Source organism: Ovis aries, chromosome 20 (genome assembly GCF_016772045.2).
Source record: "Ovis aries strain OAR_USU_Benz2616 breed Rambouillet chromosome 20, ARS-UI_Ramb_v3.0, whole genome shotgun sequence".
NCBI classification, from domain to species: domain Eukaryota; kingdom Metazoa; phylum Chordata; class Mammalia; order Artiodactyla; family Bovidae; genus Ovis; species Ovis aries.
Genome location: NC_056073.1, coordinates 47,528,308 through 47,539,456, shown reverse-complemented (window position 1 = coordinate 47,539,456; position 11,149 = coordinate 47,528,308). Strand labels below are relative to the sequence as shown.

Genomic DNA, 11,149 nt, shown 5'->3' with positions numbered 1-11,149 from the left:
CATAGACGGCAGCCCACCAGGCTCTGCCATGTCCCAGGGATCCTCCAGACAAGAACACTGGAGTGGGTTGCCATTTATTTCTCCAGTGCATGAAAAGTGAAAGTGAAGTCGCTCAGTCGTGTCCGACCCTCAGCGACTCCATGGACTGCAGCCTTCCAGGCTCCTCTGTCCATAGGATTTTCCAGGCAAGAGTACTGGAGTGGGGTGCCATTGCCTTCTCCGAGGGGAGCTTACCGCCTCGCAGGTAAGGCCGAGGTGTGAATTCATTGGCTAGGAAACACAGGACGGGGGCGCCAAGGAGAACGTTTGCTGGAGAAGTGGGGGGCAGCGGGTGGAGCCCCAGAGGCCAGCGGGCAGGGCGGCTGGAGCGGGCAGAGAGCTCCGCCCAGGGCGGGAGGGGGAGGGGGAGGGGCGAGAGAGCGCGATGCCAAGTTTGAATCCTGAGAGCTGATCCCGCCCACCCCCTCCTCCTGCCGGTTTACTACGGGATCCAACGCCCTGCCCTGCAGCGTCTGCTAAACTCTCCCGGGCCTCGGGCGGGGTGCCCTCAGAAAGCCCCCCTCCGGCCCCCTCCGTGCCAGCTGCTCTGGAGGCAGGGGTGTGCCCGCAGCCCCCGCCCCGGCGGCCTGGCAGAAGCGCTGAGTCAGCAGCCCTCTCCCAGCACCCGCGCGGCTTCCTCCCACAGGTGAGCCCCGGGAGGCAGGATCACACGCAGGCTCTCCCCGGGCGGGGGCCTGTCCGCACACATCGGTGGGGCCCAGGCCCAGCCGGCTCGGTTGCCAAGGTCCAGGGTGGGGTTCGAGTTGGGCCTCTGTCACGGGCTCTCAGGCACCTGGGAGGCTTCCCCGGGTGCCCCTTTGAGGCTCACTGCTCTACAGGAACCCAGGACGAGGCTGGCAGGGGAGAGATAATAAATATAGCCAGGGCTTACTGAGTGCCAGGCTCCAGGCTCAGGGCATTATGTGAATAATCTCTTTTAATCCTTACCCAGCCCTGTGTGCTGGCACCATTATTCTGCCTATTTAACAGCTGAGGTTGAGAAACAGTGGGTAACTCGCCCAAGGTCTCATGGCTTAGGAGTGGGACCTGCCTCACTCCAGTGCCCAAACTAGGAAGAGAAATCTCAAGGGGATAAAGGTTGATAGGCCGACAGCTAGAGAAAAGGTCAAGAAACACAAAAGACGCCCGCGTGTCCCAGTGCTCAACCACAGAAGGAAGGGTGGGCACGCAGCTGTGACTGGTCCCCACAGAACAGTCTCAAACAAAGCCACAACTTCTGAACCAATCAAGATTAAAAGCGGAAAGAAAAGAAGTCAACACGCGTCTCCCTCTCGGCTCTGCATTGATTACAGAGCCCCAGAAAAAAAATTATGTTTAAGATTACAAGCCCTCTAGAAAATCAAAAAATTTCTCTTTTATTTCTGGAGTATTCCCACCCCATCACACTCCTAAACTCTGTACTGTTCTCAAAATATACACTAATTTGCCTAAGGGCTTCCCTGGTGGCTGAGTGGTAAAGAATCCATCTACTAATGCAGGAGAAGCAGGTTCGATCCCTGAGTTGAGAAGATGCCCTGGAGGAGGAAATGGCAACCCACTCCAGTATTCTTGCCTGGCAAATCCCATGGACAGAGGAGCCTGGTGGGCTCCACACAGTCCATGGGTCACAAGAGTCAGACATGACTTAGGGCTAGACAACAACAAATTAGTCTAAACCCTTTGCCTTTTTTTACTTATGGAGTATAATAGACAGGCAGCTAAGATGAGTTCACTCAGATTACTGCACGACTATGCCCACCAAGCAAGAGATGCTGAGATGAGATTGGGAAGCTGTGGAAAGATCCGGTCTGAACAGCGCTGCGATGTGGGATGGGAAACCTGGGTATTGTGTACACTGAAAAATGAAATTACTTTATGGAATGAAATGGAAAGGAAAAATACTGTAAGTATTTATAACCAGTGCCACTCAAGGAAGAGCAACAGTCTGGCTTAAATCCTTCTCAAAAGTCAGCAGTGGAGGAAATACTGGTCCCCAACTCTTTCTGTTTCAAAGTGAGAGCCCCTTACACGTGGCCCAGGGGTAAAGCTCAGAGATTCCCATTCCCGGTGCTTTCTCGTGCATTTCTGTAGATGTCATGTCAGACCCAAAAGACCACCTCACGCCATTCAGTAATCCCATGTCTGGAATCAGGGCTGAAATGAGAACCAGGAGAGAACTTATTTTTCCCCCTCGGTTGCCCTAACTCTCAGCTTAGGAATCCCCCAGACACCCATAAACATGATCCTGTGTGCTTCTGCTCATCACACCTTGCACAAGTGCCCCGAGGGGGGGATTTTACACACGCACTGTGGACGGGGGAGACGGCTGGGAACCGACAGGCCATAACTTGTGTCTCGGTTCAGTCCCCACAGGAGGACAGAGGCCTCCAACTGCCGTGAGGGTGCCTTCCCTGTGTGTGTCTCAGTTTTCCTTTCTTAACACGTTTCCTAAACCAGTGACTCTCCTGCACAGAGGAGTTCAGGGACGTGATACTTGGGGAATTCTATTTTCTTACGAAGTCTGAATAAAGACACTCTTCTCTGGGACTTCACTGGTAGTCCAGTGGCTAAGACTCTGCCCTTCCAATACAGAGGGCCTGGGTTCGATTCCTGGTCAGGGAACTAGATCCTGCTTGCCATAGCTGTTTCCATGCTGCAGCTAAGACCTGGTGCAGCCACACAAATAAACAAATAAAAGTAAATTTTTTAAACAATATTTCTTTAAAAACAAATTTTCTCCTCCACCCTCCTGTCCTAGGGCTCCCCTCTGCTCAGACAGCATTTGCTCCCACCAGGCTTGTTCTCTGCAGTTCCTCTAAGTGGCAGAAGGACACAAAACGCAGAGTCTCTGCTTTCGGGGGAGGCTCTCACCGCACAGACTCACGGCCCTGTGTTCACTCTGGAATCGCCCCCAAAGTGACAGCCCCCCTCCATCTCAGCTCCTTCCGTAAACGCCTGCTGGCAACTTAAGTTTTACCTCTGGGGGCGAAAAATCCCACCTTTCCAACGAAGAGCCTCAGATTGACAAACTCAAGTCTCCCTTGTACATAGAATATTGTAACTACACCAGCTATATAAAAGTTTATATCCTGAATCTTCCCCAGAAAGTTGGATGTGGAAAAGAGCTCTGAGGGGCTGACCCAGCCCTAAAATAGAAAGCAGATCAGGTATGTGGTTTGAAAAAGTGAGTGACAGCTGCTCTGCTGCTGCTGCTGCTGCTGCTAAGTCGCTTCAGTCGTGTCTGACTCTGTGCGACCCAATAGACGGCAGCCCGCCAGTTGTGACCCCATAGCCCGCCAGGCTCCTCTGTCCATGGGATTCGTCAGGCAAGAATAGTGGAGTGGGTTGACATTTCTTTCTCCAGTTAAAAGAAAAGGAAACAGGTGAAATCCATTTTAGTAATATATTCAGCCCAATGGAACCAAAATATTTCCATTTGAATATATACTCAATACCTAAAATGATTAATGAAATATTCCGCCTGCTGTGTCCCATGCTGGAGCCCCAGGCCCCAGTGTGTCTGTTATAAGGACATCTCACCTTGGACATGGCACAGGTCAGGTCCCCAGGACCACCTGCGGCCAGTGGCTGCCAAATTGGACAGAGCACGTCTGACCAAGTCTGGAAGGATCTTTGAGTCGCCTGCTATCTGCCTGTTCTCTCAGATTTATCTTCCTCGAATGCAGGCCACTGGTGTACAGCTCTCTGGATACCCGACCTAATAGGCACTCAATACAATGAATGAGTAAATTTCTAATTTACTTTCCTGGCCCTTAAATCACCCCTTCTAAAAATATCATTTAAACGTTAAAGCCTGCCAAGGGTAACATGTAATTTTTTTGAAATCCAAAAATAAGTGCTCCCCCTTTTTTTAACATGCTGAGGAAGGCATGTGGGTTTGATTTGGCAGAAATTCCCGGATAACCTCAGTGCCAGGGAAGCTCCCCAAAAGCCAACACTATAAACTCCGACCCTGAAGGTGAGAAGTGGATGTGTCCTGGGCAGCAAACCACCCCTGCGCCGAGGTGCTTGGTGGCGCTCAGGCAGAGGCCCCAGGGCACCAGGCACCAAAGCCGCACGCTCCTCCCGCTCCTCCCGAGGAGCTGGGGCGGGAAGAGACTCCTCCCAGCCCCGTGTGCTGCTTTGGGGCGCCTGCCTGAGCTGAGCAGAAGGGCCAGTCCAAGGATGTTTTCCCAGCTCCAGGCCCTGCTGTTTAAGTCCTCAGCTGCAGTGTGGCTTCTCTGGGCCCTGCTGTGCTGGGATGGGCTGCGGATCCCTTCTCCCCCCTCCTCCTCCTCCCCATTCCTCCCCCCTCCTCCCCTCCTCCCTCTTCCCTCCCCCATCCTCCCCTCCTCCTCCCTCCCTTCCTCCCCCCTCCTCCCCTTTCCCTCCCCCCTCCTCCTCCTCCCCATTCCTCCCCCTCCTCCCCTCCTCCCCTCCCCTCCCCCTCCCCTCCTCCTCCCTCCCCCTCCTCCCCTCCCCGCCCCTCCTCCGTCCTCCTCCTGCCCCTCCTCCCGCCCCTCCTCCCTTTCTTCCTTCCCTCCCTCCCTTTCATCTGACAGCATCTGGATCCATCCTAAAGGCTGAGTTGGGTGCTGCCCCACCTAGCCCTTTTTCCTCCCTTGGTTCTGACTCACACTCCCTACCTCGTACTTTGAACTCAGGCTGGGTTAACTGCTGCCTGAGTCACTATAAGTGATCTGAAGCCCCTCTTGTCCGGACAGCCCTGCCACCTCTCTCAAATCAGCCTTTAGGAGTGCAGGCTTTCACGGTCCCGCCAGCCATCCAGACATGACAGAGGATGAACACAGAAGCCCAGAACCTCGGTCACTCATTCCGAAAGCCCTCACGTAGCTTCCACTGCAGAAAGGATTGTGGGAAGGTTACAAGCCCTGAAAGAGGCAGCAAGATAGATGCCAAGTCGGGGAGAAATTGTCACTGACCCCCGTTCTGCCCTCCAGGTCTGAAAGCAGGGAGCATGGGGACGTTTGAGGCCATTCACTCATTCATTCCGGAGTGATGTGCTGGACAGCAAACCGTGGGCTTGATGTAAAGAAGAAAACAGACACGGGAAGTTAGATGTGAGATTACGAACTGGGCAGACACTTTTTTTTTTTTTTTTTAATGGAGCAAGATGTAACCAGAAGTGCTAGAAAGACTATTATCAAAAGGACATTATAACACGTGTTGGTGAGGATGTGGAGAAACAGTAGCCTTCATGCATTGCTGGTGGGAAAGAAAAATGGTGCCGGTGTCTGCCCCTCAAAGATACAACAATCCTGCTAATGTGTAACCAAAATAAACGAAAACACACATCCACACAAAAAGTACCTGCAAATATTCACAGAACTATTTGCGTAATGGCCCAAAAATGGAAACAATCCATTGTTCACTGGTGAGTGGATAGATAAAATGTGCTGTATCCATATGACAGAGGACTTGGCAAAACAGAAAAAAGGAAAAAGGAAGGAAGCACTACGCTTGGCACCACGTGGGTGAACCTTGGGAGCACAGGTAAATGAGAGGAACCAGTCATGCACTGTCTGGTTCCACTTGTAGGAAATGGCCAGAACAGGCAAATCTATAGGAACAGAAAGTAGATAGTGGCTGCTGGCGGAAGAGGGGTTGGGGTGACTGCTGAGGGGAACAGGGTTTCTTTTCAGGGGGATGAAAACGTTCTAAGGTTAATGGTGGTGACGATTTCACAACTGGTCAGTGCACTAAACACCACTGATCTGCGCGTTTGAAACGATGAAATCACATGCTTTGTGAATCGTGTCTTCATGAATCTGCCCAGCCCTGTCCTCAGCATCCTTAGCAAATGGTGGCGCTGTCACCCATGGACACACAGGGGTTCCCGCTGGCAGAGGAGCTGAGCAAAGTAACTGGGACGTCCGAGTGTGACCTGTGGGGCAGTGAACTTGGGTCGCCAGGCAGCTGGCGTTAGGGCCACGTGTGAAACGTGAAGCGTTCAGCCCAGGGTCTAGCACTCAGGAAGGACTCAAGAAACAGTAACTCATTAAGCGTCTCCTTGATATCTTATTCTACGTCATCCTCGATGGCTTTCCTCCCATCTTTCTAGCTCCCTTTGACCATAACGCGTGAACACGGAGCCTCACACTATGGGAATCATGAATAGCCTCGTAGCTCTATTTATGGTATGAAAAAAAAATTGTGTCTTGTTAGAGGAGTTTTGAAACCACCAGGAAACACCTGTGGAGGGAGGCAGGGAGATAGGCCAAAATGACAATACCCCTTTCTCTCCCCCCCCCCCCCCCCCCCCACCCCCACCGGCAGAAATGACACTAACCGCCCCCCACAGCAGGGTTTGGTGTTTGCAGCTGGGCGATTCTTTGCTCTGGGGCTCTGCTGTGCCTTCAAGGCTCTGGGCAGTATCCCTGGTCTCTACCCGTTAAAGACAGTACCTAACAGCTGACTCTCCATTCACAATGACCGACCGATGTCGATGGGCTGGTTTCACAGCCAACAACGGTGATAATTAACAAGCATTTCTTAAAGACTAGAACAGGTTCTGGGATATAGAGGACAAACCATGGGAGTCAGAACATGAGTAACACGGGTGATAAAACATGGGTCTAAGGAGGGGATATAAATTAGAGTAGAATAAGGTGCTCGAACGTAGATTTATTTGGAAGCAGGGGCTTATGAATATAATATGCAAATTTGTGCCACATATATGCAAATATATGCCCCCAGGATATGCAGATTTGTCTCCCAAGCCGAGACCTCTGGGCACAAACATACGTGTGTATGTACACACTCATATTTTCTGTTTACCTAGGCTGCGATTCTGTCGTATGTCCGGGCTTCCCACACGTGACCTCGTCAGCTCATCCTTCAGAGACAGCTGAAGACAGCTCAGGTGCCTGCAAGACGCAGCGTCTGAAGGCAGTGACGGGGGATCTGAGTGTGAGGTCTAGAAGCTCTGGACAGTCCTGGTGGGGAAGCCTCTAAACGGAGATGAAAAGAAAGCAAGGTCGCAGAAGCAGCCCCATGCATGGGCCTTCTCTGGAGGTAGAGGGCTTCTCTCTGTCCAGGCGTGTTTGTGTGCTGTTCTGTTTGGGCTTTCTGGTGGCTCAGCAGGCTAAAAATCTGCCTGCAGTGGGGGAGACACAGGGGACGTGGGTTTGATCCCTGGGTTGGGAAGATCCCCTGGAGGAGGGCATCACAGCCCACTCCAGCATCCTTGCCTGGAGAATCCCAGGGACAGAGGAGCCTGGTGGGCTACGTTCCATGGGGTCGCAAAGAATCGGACATGACTGAGCAACTAAGCATGCTGTTTGCAGGAGAGAGAGGGATGAGATAAGGGTTCCACGTCCCTTGGCCTCTAATAGTGGCTAAAGCCTCTGGATCGATCTGGTTTCACCGGTAGGTTAATGAGCCCAGGACTGGTGTACACCCTGCTGGAAACAGAAGGTGGAGCAGGGCAACTCAGAAGGGGCGCGGGGGGATGGTTTAAGGGTGGGGCAGAGGTGGGGGGAACATTTCTGTTTCCAGTTAACACTTGGGGTCTACTGTGTCATTACAGAAAAGAAACGCAAAGTTAAAACCGCCTCAAGTAATTACGAGTGGGAATACGTCAGAGGATACGACACCGCTTGTCCGCCGGGGAGTGCCCTGCTCGATTTCTGCTTGTGACGTGGCATAAATACAGCCCAAACCAAACCCTAGTACTTGATGGGAAAACGGTGTCACGGAGAAAACTGTTGTTCATCTCTAAAACCCATCCTGGTGCACACGAAAATCCAGAGACCCAACTCAAAATCTTCTCTCATCACGGAGATAGGAGAACGGTTTCCAGATGGCATCTGAGATACACAGCTTATCATTACATCAAGGAGCAGGCCCGCTCCAACCACATCCAAGTGAACCACAGATCCACAAATCTATGCCTGGGCAAGTTTGGCTTTTACGGTTTGCCTGGAACGTTCCTGGACCTGCCGCTGTGGTTTCTGGGCTCTCCCCAGGCTAGGCCTTGAGATTACGCTGATCAGCCTGGAACCAGGCAATGTTTCAGGCGCATGACAACTTCTAACCCCTTTCTGCCTCATCGTGTTTTCCCCAGGCTGGCCAGGTGGAACACGAAATTACATCAAAACATCATGGTGTCATCTTCAAAGTATTCCGTTTTCCTCTTCCTCTGTGACCCTGGATCTGCAGAAAACCCTGAGTTGTGTAATTTAAACTAAGTAGGGCTGGGCATTTCAAAGAGGTTGAGCATGGAGAGAATGTAAGGATTTGGCTGCAAGGAACAGAAAGTTCAAAATGCCAGTAGCTCCAACAAATGGGAGCTTACAGATCTCTCCCGTTAAACCCCGATGGCAGGACAGCCTGCCTCTCACAGAGAGCCTTGGCAAACCTGCCAGGAGAGCGAGATCTTTCCATCCAGCATCAAGCTTCCCCACTCCCAGCACACATGGTCTCCAAACTTGTCCAGGACAGCTGCTTGGATTCTAGACATCCCAACCCCTTCCTAGGCAACAAGTATGATAGGTGGTGGTGTGTTTTGTTTTGTTTTTTTTAATGCCTCTTTTGAAAAAAAAATATTTGATTTATAGAGGATGAGATGGTTGGATGGCATCACCAACTCAATGGACGTGAGATTGGATAAACTCCAGGAGTTGGTGATGGACAGAGAGGCCTGGCGTGCTGCAGTCCATGGGGCTGCAAAGAGTCAGACACAACTGAGCGACTGAACTGAACTGAACTGAACTGAATGGCTCTGCTGGGCCTTCGTTGTGGTTCACGGGCCATTCATTGCTGCGATCAGGCTTCCTCGAGTTGCAGTGAGAGAGGGCTGCTCTTCCGTTGAGGTGTGCGGGCTTCTCATGGCGGTGGCTTCTGTCGTGGAGTATGGGCTCTAGGCAGGTGGGATTCAGGGTTGTGGTTCCCGGGTTTAGTGCCCCCTCGGCATGCGGGATCTTAGTGCCTGGACCAGGGATTGAACCTGTGTCTCCAGAATGGGCAGGTGGATTCCTAACCACTGGACCACCGGATAAGTCCCAATAATGGTTCTTAATAATGGTCCCCAGTGATCCACCCTCCTGTGTCTGCACACCTTTGCAATATCAAGGACACTGCCTCTCCTTCCATCAAGACGTGGGGTCTATTTCCCCACCCTTGAAATCCAGATTGATACAGTTTGTCAGTAGTGACGTGTGCGCTCCAGAACCCAGGCCTTAAAAGGTCTTGAAGCTTTCCTTCTTGAAATCCTCATATCCATTTTTGTGATAAAGTCCACCTAGCCTGTGGGAAAGCAAGACACCTTGGGGAGAAGAACAGAGGAGCCTCAGCAACCAGACATGACCACGAGGCCATCTTGGATCCTACAGGCAGATCAGCGTAAGAAAACTATCAAATTGCCAGCCCATAGAATCGCAAACAATAATAAACGGCACTGATTTTAGCCACTAACTCCGAGTGGATGGGTCCACAGCAACGGATGACAGTAAACAGGAGAAACGGAAGTAAAAATCATGTGCGGCGCCCTCTTTGATGGAACTTTACAGACGCTTCCAGGCAGCACTGCTGTTTATGTCTTTTTGGCCACCATCAGCTGCAAGGGAGGTCGCATGAACTAAGTCATTTCAATCGTGTCTAGCTCTTTGTGACCTATGGATGTAGCCCACCAGGCTCCTCTGTCCGTGGGATTCTCCAGGCAAGAATACTGGAGTGGATTGCCATTTCCTTCTCCAGGGGAGCTTCCCAGCCCAGGGATGGAACCTGCGTCTCTTATGTCTCCTGAGTGGCAGGCAGGTTCTCAGCACTACTGCCACCTGGGAAGCAAGGGAGGTCAGGGGGTGTGGTCTTTCTGTGGGCAGCTGGGGGCCCAGCTATCAGCAAGGGGATGGGTGACTAAGGAAGAGCTGATATCGGGGTAAACAGCCAGTACTCTGAGACCAAGGAAAGATCAGCCTTGCCACAACCAAAGATCCCACATGCCTTAACTAAGACCCGGTGCAGTCAAATAAATACATCTAAAAAAAAAAAAAAGACAAGTGATTTCTGTGGTCTCTCAGTACCGAACCCCAAAGAAGGTCCTCAGGTGAGCTGTCCCCAGTTCTCCCACGCGTGATGGGAGGGCCTCTCCTTATAAGCAATGTCTGCCTTCTGCAGAGGCCTTGCTCACTCTGAAAGCTGGTAGAGCCCCTGACTTACTAGGCACCCCAGCCTCAGGGGATGTGGGGGCTTCCAGGAGGTGCCGCGTATATGCTCTTCAGAGAATCCAGGACCAGACTCCCGTCCTCCACATATGCACTTTCCTAAAGTGGTTAGAGTGAAGGGGTGCTAGATTTTGTGAAAGCTTTTCGCAGACTTTATATTTTTAAAAAACAGGTGTACCCCTCAGCTCTCGTACATCTTCCCAAGGCTCGCTATCCTGTGATGGGACAGGGCAGCGAACCAGAGAGGGGGCCTCCTTTGATGAACGGTAAAGGCCCTGCCGACTCACAGTGCTTTTGAGATTTCCCTGGTTTGTACATTTGCTTGTTTGTTAAGGGAAACCCCGTTATTCAAACTGGGAATTTGACCTGTGTGGTGGTTGTTGTTGAGTCACTAAATCGTGTCCAACTCTTTGAGACCCCATAGACCGTATAGCCCCCCAGGCTCCCCTGGCCATGGGGTTTTCCGAGCAAGAATACTGGAATGGGTAGCCATTCCCTTCGGAGTAGGCAATGGCACCCCACTCCTGTACTCTTGCCTGGAAAATCCCATGGATGGAGGAGCCTGGAAGGCTGCAGTCCATGGGGTTGCTGAGGGTCAGACACGACTGAGTGACTTCACTTTCACTTTTCACTTTCATGCATTGGAGAAGGAAATGGCAACCCACTCCAGTGTTCTTGCCTGGAGAATCCCAGGGACAGGAGCCTGGTGGGCTGCCATCTATGGGGTCACATAGAGTCGGACACGACTGAAGCGACTTAGCAGGAGCAGCAGCAGCCATTCCCTTCTCCAGGGGATCTTCCCGACCCAGAGGTCATGCCTACACCTCCTGCACTGGCAGGCGGATTCTTTACCACTGGGCCACCAGGGAAGCCTTTTGCCCTATGGTAGGATGTCTGATACCAGCGAGGAAATTGGAATCAGAGCA

The 11,149-nt window shown here is 51.9% G+C and overlaps 1 long non-coding RNA gene across 1 annotated transcript; it reads left to right on the top strand.

Annotated features, from left to right (window-relative positions):
* The first annotated feature begins 480 nt into the window (after positions 1-480).
* Positions 481-10,053, top strand: LOC105603888 (uncharacterized). The gene is made up of 3 exons (XR_001023207.5): positions 481-685; positions 6,842-7,074; positions 7,589-10,053. It is a non-coding gene; the product is annotated as an uncharacterized LOC105603888 (long non-coding RNA).
* Positions 10,054-11,149: the final 1,096 nt, after the last annotated feature.